This window comes from Taudactylus pleione, unplaced genomic scaffold (assembly GCF_031769625.1).
Source record: "Taudactylus pleione unplaced genomic scaffold, aTauple2 ptg000006l, whole genome shotgun sequence".
NCBI classification, from domain to species: domain Eukaryota; kingdom Metazoa; phylum Chordata; class Amphibia; order Anura; family Myobatrachidae; genus Taudactylus; species Taudactylus pleione.
In genome coordinates, this window is record NW_028284409.1 from 11,288,361 (window position 1) to 11,301,370 (window position 13,010).

At 44.4% G+C, this 13,010-nt stretch overlaps 1 pseudogene; it reads right to left on the reverse strand.

Annotated features, from left to right (window-relative positions):
• Nucleotides 1-304: 304 nt before the first annotated feature.
• Nucleotides 305-9,965, reverse strand: LOC148543072 (uncharacterized; annotated as a pseudogene).
• Between the last annotated feature and the right edge of the window lie 3,045 nt (nucleotides 9,966-13,010).

Consider the following 13,010-nt stretch of genomic DNA (forward strand, 5'->3'; position numbering starts at 1 on the left):
TCTCTCCACAGCTCCAACTGTCACTGACCTGACACTGGTCATGTGACCTGCTGCTCCTGACCTCTTCAGCAGCTGCAGAGACTGCTGGGATATGTCTTCCAATGTAATTCCAAGTCAGACGTAATAACTCACATAGTGGGGTATTACATACTTCCCCACTTGAATTATGCGTGTCCTCACGCAACAGGCAACACTCAAAGTCCACTGTATAACAGTCTCTTTAACATGTTTTTACACAAAGGCTATTTACATCTGATATGTACGATAAGAAGAATAATATTTATTCTAAACACTTATTCACATGTTAATGTCTATACTGTAAAGATGGAGCTCCTTTGTTCCTCTTTCCTGACTTTCCCAGAACTCTCTGTAGGATTAATGCTACCTCCCTAGAACTTATTTCAGTATATTCATGGTCTGGGAATTTGTATTCTGAGGGCACAGACATTAGGGGCTCTTTGGGTATGATATATGGTTCCTCAATATCAATAGATTTAGACTTTTGCATAGAATAAACTACGTTAATTGTTTCAGGGAACCCCAACTTCTCTGCTATGGGTAAGTGCTGAACTTTCTCTGTGTCTTCTGTATGTTTATCTGTACTCGACTCTTGGTGATTGCAGACCACATTGGAAGCACTGTCAAATACTTTTGGTTGATTCTGTGGTTGTGGTTCTTGAGCAACTGTTGGCCGGACTATTACTTGTTGGTTCTGGCACGCCAGTATATTTTGTTTTTCTACATCTTGACAAACCATTCCCATCAGCACTTCATCCTGCATTGCGACACCAGAATATTGTGGTCTCTGTCCATAAGATCTCCTTAGATAGGACAGTGGGTAGTGGCACCTCCGGTAAGGCCATTGTGGATTAGCACCCTCTATCACACTTTCAATTTCTTCTGGTCTTTCTCTACTTTCACTATGTCGATAGTTACTTGGAGAACCTCTGCGACGTGGATAATGCCAATAATGTTTGCGATCTGCTGCATATTTGCTGCCTTGGACTGGAACTCCACCAGGACCAGTTACGTTAGTTGCTTCAGCACCTTTCTCTCCTTTGACTACATCAAATTCTACAGTCTCCCCATCTCCCAAACTTCGAAAGTATTTTTTTGGGTTGTTCTTCTGGATGCCGAGTAATGTACAAAAATATCGCTCTTTGTGTCGTCTCGATGTATGAACCCATATCCACGTTGCACATGGAACCATACAACTTGGCCTGAAATTTTCTTTGTACTGGCTAGCAGAACATTGGCCCTCATTCAGACCCGGACGCAAGTGGCCGTTCGTACGTTGGGCGAACGTAAAAAAATATTTAAATTCAGGCACACGCTCGTATTTTCGTTCGCATCAAAACATCCTCCCCAAACTCAGGCGACCCCTCCTCTAACTAACGAGCGTGCCAAATAGCGAGTGTACATCCCCGAAGTGGTTTGAAGGGAGCGCACGCACTAGTACTACCCGGAAGTTGGACTGTGATATTTCGATTAACTGCTCGTTTATTCTGCCTACCTCCCTCAATCGTAACATGCCAATCAATATATCAATTAGCTTAATTGTTTTTTTATTTTATTTTACACAATGCAATAAACTTTATTTATGTCCGTGTTTGTGTTTACCCACAGAATACGTACGGCTTAAACATTCGCTTTTAATTGTCAAAATACATGTTAGCCCCTATTAAATAATTGGTCTATTTGTTTTTATACCCGCATATTTCCTGGAGTTCATTTCTTTATGTAAATTTGCTTACGCATGTCACTGCATTAAGCCTATCATAAGTCTCCACAGATTTCTGGCCCTGTCGAACACATGACTCATACACTAACCAATAGAATTGCTCCTGTTAATTTCCTAAATACATTAGCCAATCATAAAATTTGGGAGCACTTTATCAAAAATGATTTTTATGAAAAACTCCATTGCCATCATGAGAGCCTCCGCATTCACCAGGCGTGAGCTGCTGGTGCTTACGGAGGTGATGGATAGGCGGATCACCAGCCAGCCTCCACCCATCACCAACCGCGAGAAGCGATCCGCATATGCGGAGGTTCGGGCCCGCCTGCGCTCCTTCGGCTCACGCCGCCATATCGGGCAGCTGGAGCGCAGGTGGTCGGACCTGCAACGGCGGACGCCCCGCTTGCTGGCATGCTTTCGCATGCAGATCGCTGAAAGTAAGTTTAATGGATTGTGGTTTTCATGTTTGTCTATGTGGCCCTAACTGCATGGCCATGTTTTCCCTGTCTTTCATATTTATTCATTCTCCTCATATCTGCATGGCCATGTTTTCCCTGTCTTTCATATTTATTCATTCTCCTCATATCTGCATGGCCATGTTTCCCCTGTCTTTCATATTTATTCATTCTCCTCATATCTGCATGGCCATGTTTTCCCTGTCTTTCATATTTATTCATTCTCCTCATATCTGCATGGCCATGTTTTCCCTGTCTTTCATATTTATTCATTCTCCTCATATCTGCATGGCCATGTTTTCCCTGTCTTTCATATTTATTCATTCTCCTCAAATCTGCATGGCCATGTTTTCCCTGTCTTTCATATTTATTCATTCTCCTCATATCTGCATGGCCATGTTTTCCCTGTCTTTCATATTTATTCATTCTCCTCATATCATTTTTTTTTTTCGTTTTTGGGGGTGCATTTGAAATTGTTTTTGTGCGCGGATTTGTGTTGGAACTAACCCCAATTTGTTTCCCATCTTTTAGGGGCCCAGCGAAGACTACGCCGTCAGCGTCCCGCCAGACGGCGATCACGGCCACTCTCCCCCACCCCCAGCCAACACTCCAACTCCACTCCTTCCCCTATTCCCCACTCCTTCCCAGCCTTCCTACACCCTCAGCCAGATTTTTCTGGACTCCTTCCCCTCCGTCCCAATTCCCCCTCTCCTCCAACCACCCCTCTTAGAATGACCCCCTCCCCGGAGTCGGTCATTACACCGCCCCGATCTTTGGGGAATGGACCCACCTCCGAGGAGGACGATGGAGGGCCTTCTGTAGCTGGCGTTGGGTCTTCCGGTATGTTTTTTTTTGCAGTTTTTTATCGTCACAAACTGTTTGTATGTATTCTTGTTTTTTTTTTTTTTTTGTATTTATTTTCCAAAATTAAGTGGTTTTGGCCGATTGCCGTAACCTGTTACTGCTGTTTTCAACATACACATAGCACACCTGTCGGAATTTGGACATAGGCCTTGTATTTTTGCCCTACACCATTTTAGTGTGATGAGTTTTAATGCAGTTTTTTTAAAATGTTTTTTGTTGGTTTTTTTTTTTTTATGTGGTTTCACTATTGTTGTATTAATCCCCACACTTTTCTCACCCACAGAGGAACAGAGGCTTCGGGCCAATTTATCCGCCTGTGTGGCCCAGATGCACAGCAATATCATCGGGGTGCTGGTGGTCCTTGACCGTATGTCGGTCCTCCTTAGGGAGTAGTTGGTTTTTTTTCCCCATTCTGTAAATAAATTGTTTTGTTTTGAAGTTACGTTCTGGCTCATTCGTTTTGTCAAAACCACATATTGTTTACCCTGACATAAGTAGAGTGTTCCTGCAAGGATTTCAAATTTTTGGCAATAAGAGAGTGTGTTGTATTTTTAAGTCAAACAGCCACAAGAAACACCTAACAGTACAAATCTGATTTCCCTTTTTTGGTGTAGTCACAATTAGATATTTCTACATTTTACAGGTTCCTAGTTGGTGTGCAAGCAGCTTAGGGCAATATTACGAAGCAAAAGGATTGTACAGGCTTCCTTTTGGTGTTGGTTTGGACCCTGAATAAAGAAAACATTTTTGCTCAAATGGCGTCAGTACTGGATTACCCCTTAGTCAAATGTAACGTGTGTGAACCTGGTTACACTTGGTGGTAACGTTCCAAAAAAGGGACAACTTTTCACTCTCAAAACATTTATTAGCAACATAACTGAAAAATCAAAGTGGTCACTCACAAACAAAACACACAGTGATAATCTCAAATACAACACATACCAAAAAACCAACATCACAAAAAAAAATCAATAACTGGTTGACGAAGGACCATGCCAACATGATTCCACATATATGGCGTGGCAATAAGTGTTCCAGAATATAGCTACAAAATATCCACATACAGGTTTTGTAAGGGTAGCAGGAAGTAGTCATCGTTGGAGTGCCAAAGATTATGTAAAAAAACAGAAGAGGGAGAAAAAAATTAGCCAAAAATTAGATGTTCTCAAACAAACCCAACCACATTAGGTATCAACACTGTTTTTTTTCAAATAATTACCTAAAAAATCTGGCCACCACATCATCGCGTATGGCCCCCCCACATACTGACCTCCGACCAACCTCGGGGGGGCCATCCTCAGGTAAGGCATCCTCTGGCTGCATTCGGACACCACTCCTTATGGCGATGTTGTGAAATATCCCACACAGGACCACAATTTTCGAAACCATATCCGGCAAATACATGAGTTCGCCACCAGAGCGGTGGAGGCATCTGAATCGGCCTTTTAAAAGGCCGATACAGCGCTCCACCACTTGCCTGGTGTCTGTAAGTGTGGAATTATACTCACTTTGTGGCCCTGGTGTGGGAGCCAAATAAGGAGTGAGCAGCCAGGGCGTGCAAGGGAAGCCACTGTCTCCTGTGAAAACGAAAAGACAACATCAGGCTCACTCTGTATGAAGCTTAACATTGTTATGTACTAAAGGTCTCCACTTACCCAGAAGCCATGCATCACCAGCTTGTAGGTTGGTTAATTTGTGCCATATCCCTGATTGCCGGATGACGAAGGAGTCATGTGCACTTCCTGGTAATTTTGCATTCAGGGACAGGATCTGGAGGGAGGCATCACATACCACCATTACATTGAGGGAGTGATAGTGTTTCCGGTTTCTAAATATTGCCTCCAGCCGTGCTGGAGGCTGAAGTGGTATGTGAGTACCATCCACAACCCCTATGATGTGTGGGAAGCCAGCTATTTGGTAAAAATTGGCCTTGGCCACACTAAGGGCACCCATATCCAAAGGCATTTGAATAAAATGATGGAGGTGCTTGAAAAGTGCCTCCATCACTGCCCTCAGGATCTGGGAAAAGGAGGATTGTGAGATGCCCGCCACTATTCCCACCGTTGTTTGGAACGATCCTGAGGCACAGAAATGTAACACCGCCATTAATTGCGTAAGTGGTGGAATTGCTGTAGGACTGTCAATTTGCCACTCAAGATCACTCTCTATTAATGAGAGAGTGTCTATGATGATTTTTGGAGGAAGACGGTATCGTCTTAAAACCTCATCATCTGGCATTCCAAAAAGGGTGACACGTGTTCGAAATATCTGGGGCCTTGCACGCCTACGATGCCTACGCCTGGGATGAGATTGAGGTTGGTCGGCTTCCGGGAGCAGGGCCAGAACAATCCGACCCATATCAACCTGAAATGACAACATTGGAATGTCAGCCTTTTTACCCCACCCAATAAAAATACATATAACTTTGCTTGAAAATACCATCCATTGATGCTTACATGCCGAGGTATTGTCATGATATGTTGTAACTGCAAATAATAACATCAAAAATATACATAATTTTATGCTGGCCATGTCATTATCACAAATTTAAGCAAGACAAAACATAAAAGGGGACACACACACATTTGGGCAAAGAGCAAAATGACGTTGCGCACACTACGTCAAATTGAGGCCAAATGTAAGCAACCAATGCCCCAGGCAAAAAAAAACATTTTTAAGGGATGAATACACATTTCACAAAGCGCTAATTATTACAAGGCACAATAGGAAGTAGTAAAAATGCGCTAATTATTTTGCAAATACATGGCACAATAGGAAGTAGTAAAAATGCGCTAATTAGTTCGCAAATACATGGCACAATAGGAAGTAGTAAAAATGCGCTAATTAGTTCGCAAATACATGGCACAATAGGAAGTAGTAAAAATGCGCTAATTAGTTCGCAAATACATGGCACAATAGGAAGTAGTAAAAATGCGCTAATTAGTTCACAAATACATGGCACAATAGGAAGTAGTAAAAATGCGCTAATTCGTTCGCCAATACAAGGCACAATAACGCCGCATAAATAATGTTAAAAAAACACAGAGTTCGATTTTGCAAAAAACAACGTTACATGTGGAAGGCCAACCAAAGTTGCGTACAGACAAACAAGAACATTTCCTAAACAGTTTAACACATGAACTTACCAAGAGCTAATATATAAGAAACCGGACCAAAATGTCTTTTGGGCAGAGCCAAAATAAAACCTAAGAGAGATGAAATGACGGGAAAAACTTATTAGAAAAATCGACACCAGAATGAGAGACAAATTGACCCAAAGTTATACTTCCCCAAACTTACCAAAACTGAAAACGACCAAAAAATTCAAAATGGAAAAAAAAGGAACGGAAAACAAAGAAAAACCGAAAAAATAGAAAAAACCACAAAAAACGCAATCTCCGAAACCAGCCAACAATCAACTCCAATCAACGTAACCTCCAACATTCAATAAACGCCACCTCGAGTCGAGACGCCCCAAGCCATAAATAGTGTTTCGTTTCCCGCACAAATTAAGGAAGGATCAGTGGAACGCACAATCAATGATACGGCCGCAAAATAAGGATGCATGTATAAATACGTCACGAGACAAAAACACAATTCTGGTGTATTTCTAGTTTGAACATCACACATGGCTACAGACCAGGGAAACAATGGACAACAGTCAGGCGGTAAGTATTTCATGCATTTTGACTCAATGATTAATTATAAACATAATATTGTGCAAGTTGTGAAGTTGAGAATTCTGCAAATTTACCCAAATAGGTGAGGAGGATGACATGGAAGAGGCTGCTGGGCCCAGTATTCCGGCCAAAGCGGCCAAAAAGAAAAGGCAGCCACAATTCACAAGAAAGGAGATGGAGGTTTTGATTCAGAAGTGTGTGGACATCCTGCCACAGGCAGACAGGAACATGAGTGCAAGCCAGAAGTGGAGAATGTGGGAAGAGGTAGCCGTGGATGTCAATAGGGTGGGTGATTATGTCTGTCTAGCCCGGGATGTCAAACGGCGGTAAGTAAACACTTGACCACCCTAAAACCAAAAACCAAATCAAATAAAAAGTAATGGTTCCAATTTAACCCACAGATGGCAAGACTTCAAATATCGCCTGAAACAAAAAATGGCAGACAGGGCTAGGCATGCAAGGGGGACAGGTGGAGGTCCCACCCCTGTGTCATTGGAGTTTACTGATTTAGAAGAGCTGGCACAGGGGTGTGTGCAGCCTGTGGAGGTGTTTGGCGTGTCCAACATGGATACGGACATGCCAGACTTTGCGGCTCCTCATGTTGTCCCAGGTAAATGTTGTGATGTCACCAACTGTGAAATGTTATTGTGCCAATATGTCGATTCTAATGTGAGTCTTTTCTCATTTTTCCAACAGAGACACAGGCGGATGAGTCTGCTCCAGAGGGGAGCCTTGGCCGCAGAATTTCTGCTGGCTCTGCAGGGGAGGAACCAGTACATCCGGCTGAGGACCCTGCAGAAGCCAGTCCAGGGCAATCCCCCTCGCAGGCAGTGTCCCTCCTCACAGAACTCAATTTTAAATCGGATTTCCATACGGAGATTCTGCAGAGGATGGACGCCAGTCTGGTACGGGTGGCTGAGGCCCTGGAGCAAAATGCTGCGGCCAACGTGACCATTGGTCAGGCCCTGGCGGAAAATACCAGGGCCAACATCCGCATCGCCACTGCCCTGGAGCAGCTCGTTCGCCAGCACATGGTGGAGCCGACCTCCCTTCCTGCCGGAACATCAGGATCCTCCACCTCTGGCACAACATCAGCCAATCCTCCAAATGTGCCTAGCCCTGTGCCTAGTCCAGAGGCCACAACATCTGCCTGTGGACAGGCCAGCCCGATGACATCCCGGACCCGGTCTGGCGCCCTCCCTCCCCCAGCCAAACGGGCGAAAAAACAGTGACACCATTGGCTACTTTTCCCACACTCCTTGTGTGCTTGCCTCATATTCCTTTCTGGCCAAAACTTCCCTCTCCTTTCTTGTGAATTGTTTTTAATTTTTGCATTTACGTTTACCCAAAAATTATTGTTTGCACAATTAATAAATATTGTGGAACACTGCCCAAAATGTTGGAGTTCAATATGTGTATTTTTTTTTGGGTGGATACCAATAAATTTACCAGAAATGTACGACTTTGTATTCTGACATTATTGAAAAAATGGGTTACTTTTAATCCGGGCCCACAAGCCAACAACGTTCAAAATAAAAAATTACACATTGAAAAAAAAGTGCTCGTTAAGGAACGTTTAAAACATTACCTAAGGAGGAAAAAACACCTTGCAGTCACAAAATGAGGGACCAAACCTAAACATGATGACATTATTGTTACAATAGTCCAAAAACGAACACATTGCAGCCAAAATACACCCCCACAAATGTACGCTAATTGATTGTGTAATCCTGACATTAGCAGCTATGATTTCCACCTGCGTTCGGTTTTGTGCTATCCAAAAAAACTGCTTTCAAAACACATACCAAGCCGGTTTTCAATCCAACACTAATTGAGTTTCTGACAAGCCGTGATTAATCGATGCAACATCGTGGAGTGCCGGGACGGAGGAGAAGGCCATCGCCACTGTGGTCGAGTTATCCAGCCCCTAAGCTGTGCGAGCATTTTGAAGGGAAAGAGGATCATCCAGTGACGTATGAGTTGGTACGAACACATTTGACATTCGCATTTGTTAATGTATGTACGCCCCAAAAACGCCTCGCCACGCCTGCGTTTTTCCATCTCCACCCCCGTCAACGCCCAAAAACGGCCTGTTCTGTCAATCACATTTGACATGTCACTTCCTGTATGCTATTTGACGAACGAGACAAAAAAAACTCGCAATCTGCCGTACGCACATGCGCAGTGTAACACCGACGCATGCGCGGTTACTCAACATCGGAACGCAACGAGCGTACTGCCTCTAACGAACGGCTCTGAATCAGGGCCATTGTCTGCACGTGTTTCAACTACCATTCCAACCTGGCTCTGCAATACTGTGTTTGCACTTGCATCCTCGTGATGTTGTTCTTCCAAGGGTGGACCTGTTCTCTCTATTCTTCCTGAGCTCCTAATAGTATCCCGTCTAGGGTTATTTCGTGGTCCACGATCTGAACGCCATTCATTTTGCTTTAGTTCTTTCAGCTCTTGACACACTTTGGTTAGAGCTTGTGTGAGCTCAGCAATCTGGCTTTTTAATACCCCAATAGGATCAGGACAGGAGGATGTTTGAGTGTGTTGCATGACGAACTCTTTAGGTGCTAGGGGGTCTTGTCTTTCTTTGTAGCTAACATCGTACGGACCCTTTGCCTCCGAATTTTCTGCAAGTACGGAAGAGTCAACTTCAGAACTTTGATTCAGTCCCAGAATTTTCATAATAGTCTCTTTAAATTCTAGGAAAGGACAATCTGGATTCTGATATCTCCACATTTGCAATTGAGTGCACACCCCCTCCTCGAGTGCTCCCTCAATAAAGAGGTTGATTAATGTTTCATCCTCTTGCTGGATCCCAATAGGGTCAAGGTTTTGTAATTCTTGAAATTATTCCTGCAAACTAAGAGCAAATTCTCTTAAAGACTCATGAGGCTGTTGCTTTCTCGCATAAAAGTGCCTTTTCAATTCGGATACGGTTCGTGAGTTGAAAATAGCGACTAGTTTTTCGAAGATATCTTTGACAGTTCTACGGTATCTGTCAGGCCATGATTTCACTTCACGTAAAGCAGTGCCTTTTAACTGCCCGATGAGTATCTCCACTTTCTGTACTTCATCAAGTTGGTACAGTCTGAACATCGATTGTAATTTGTACTTAAATTCTTTAAATACACTTGTGCCTGGTGTACATGCATCCCCTGAGTAAGTTGGCAGCCATGGGGCCTCGAAGTAGTATGGCATAGTAATTAGTGTAGACATAGTAGGACTTCCTCTGTTTAATCTGTCTCCTTGCTGTTACTTTTTTTTTGTTGTTGTTGTTGAGGGTAGCCACCCGCTTTTGTCTCTGTAGTCGATCCTGTTCATGGATGCCAAAATGTAATACCCCAATGGGAAAAATACAGATGGTGTGGTGCAGGTGTAACTGGCGGCAATTCCTAATTCAGACCACACCCACAGAGAGGTAAGGGTTCCCAACCAGACACTGACAATGGGAGACAAAATTCATGCAAAAGGTATACGGATTTATTTTTAGAAACCCACAATTACTGAAATAGGTAACTGTTATAGAATGATAGGTTTGGTACAATATACACACACTAAATCACATAAATTACAATAACAAACTTACTGCTTTTCTAATTGACTATTCCTATACTAAATTAGCAATGTTCTTTTCAAATTAATAGAATGTCCCAATAACCCAAGACAGATGATATGTCCTTTATAACCCAGGTTACGGGTAACTCCTTGTGTACACGTTGGGGCCCTTAAAGCGTATTTACAACTGAATGGCAAGCAGCAATGTTGCAGTGCTGATATATAAATTAGGAGTAGTGTCTCTATATCACACATAGAAGTTCTGTGTAATATTGGCTTCCTCTCACCAAATCTGAGGACCAAAATTAGGATGCGACTTTCTCTTCAAAAGGTAGCCACAGTGAACAATTGGACAGGACTCTCAGCATGGCTTACTATGTGGCACTATAAGTCCCAACCACTCTTCTATTTTTTTCTCTGTCTCTGTTACTACAGCTGTTTATCACTCTGCAATGGCGTCCCCTCAGCTTTCTTCTCTCCACAGCTCCAACTGTCACCCCTCAGCTCTCTTCTCTCCACAGCTCCAACTGTCACTGACCTGACACTGGTCATGTGACCTGCTGCTCCTGACCTCTTCAGCAGCTGCAGAGACTGCTGGGATATGTCTTCCAATGTAATTCCAAGTCAGACGTAATAACTCACATAGTGGGGTATTACATTAACCGCACAGCAGCGTCTGAGTGCACTCAGTTGCGACAATCTCCACTGCTTTGCGCCCTCACTCATTGCCTTTGCTGCACCACCATCCGGCGGCACCTGCTGCACAGCAGTGCCTGAGTGACTCAGTTGCAACTATCTCTGCTGCTCAGCGGTTTCAGTTCATTTCCAGTTTTCAAGGCTGTGACGTGTTCACCAGGGCACCATCTTGCCAAGTACATCCAGCCCTCAAGGCTGTGATGTGTCCACCAGGGCACCATCTTGCTAAGCACCTCCAGCCCTCAAGGCTGTGATGCGTCCACCAAGGCACCTTCTTGCCAAGTACCTAAAGCCCTCAAGGCTGTGATGTGTCCACAGGGCACCATCTTGCCAAGCACCTCCAGCCCTCAAGGCTGTGACATGTCCTCCAGGGCACCATCTTGCCAAGTATCTCCAGCCCTCAAGGCTGCGATGAGTTCATCAGGGCCCCATCTTGCCAATCACTTCTAGCCCTCAAGGCTGCAACATGACCGCCAGATCTTTCCCTTGTCTGACATTGCTCACCTTGAGCCACGACTGACTGGACTATCTGCTAAACCCATCGCTCCTTTACCTTCAGTGCAACCGCCTGTCTTGGTTGTGGACCTCCCAGAGGCCTCACCCACCATCAACCTTGGGCTACAACTGCACCATCCACTGTTTGAACCCATCGCCCTTATATCCTTTATCTCCCTATCTCCATTTATAGTGGAATTCTTAACAGCCTGAATGCAAACAGGCACTGCAGGATTTTACAGAAGTCTTATAGTGCACTTTGGATATGCAGATACAGTTGGACATATAGGTAAATTTAGAAATGTAGGTATACTTTGGAAATGCAAACACGTAATGGCCAGGTAATATGATGAAGCAGGTCCATAAACAGAGGAACAGGAACTGGTAATAATCCACAGATGCAAACATGAGGTAAACGAGGAAACTGGCATGCAGGCTCAAGGGAAACACTGAGGGCCTGATTCAGACCCGGACGCTAAGCCGCAATCGCTCGCTATGGGCGATTGTCGCCCCTCTGCGCATGCGTATGCATCGCAATGCACATGCGCAAGCCAGTCACTGCGATCAGGAATCGTGCACTCGTAGTACACAGACTGAGCGCTACTTTGAGTGACAGATAGCACTGTTTGTGGGTGGTGTCAGGAGAAGGTCTATGAAAACGGGGGTGTGGCTGTGTGAACACAGGAGGGTCTGTGTGTTCTAACGGCGTTTCATGGGCGTGCATAATTAGTATGGAGGCGTAATTGTACACGTCACCTGGTTGTATTTCAGCCTGCAGTGATCGCAGTGCTTGCAGCAGGGTAGGGTCTACCTCAAGGGCTGCGTGCAGCTCCGATGGTTCTGGATCAATCATACACTTCCTGGAGATGACGTGTGCTAAGAAAGAAAAGTGGGCATCTGTACACCGACGTGCGTTCACTCTGCCGTCGGGCTCTCATAGGGGGCTTCCTTATGCCTGGCCATGCATTCGTGGAATTTGCATACCCGGCCCCTGACGGCAGCGAAAGTAAGCAGCTTAGCGCCCTGGTCTGAATCGCACCCTGTGCCCAGAATATGCACCAACACAAATAAAGGTATTTGCAGACTAATACAAAGTGGTCACAATGGCAAACCTGATGAGCATTCAGACATTCGTTCTGGGAACTGGCAGGCACACAGAAGTCCAGCCCTAAATAGGAATCTAGAGATATTGATAGTCCAGCAATGAGTCCTGGATCAGACAGTCTTCAATAGCCAGGTGTCAGGTGTAATCCTTGCACAATTACTTGACTCCTGGCTGGAGACCATACTCAGAAGAGCAGTACTGTACCTCTGGAAGCTTCCAGAACTGCAGCTCAAATGAAACCAGACCAGAGGCTTGGCAACCCCTGGTTCCGGGGAATGAATACTGATGGGAATCATGACATTAGCACTCTTAATACTTGGGCACATCTACAAGTTGCTAAAGGTGAATGTAAAGGCATCTCCCTAAGGGGCATATTTATCACAAGCTGCATTTTTAACGTGGATATGATA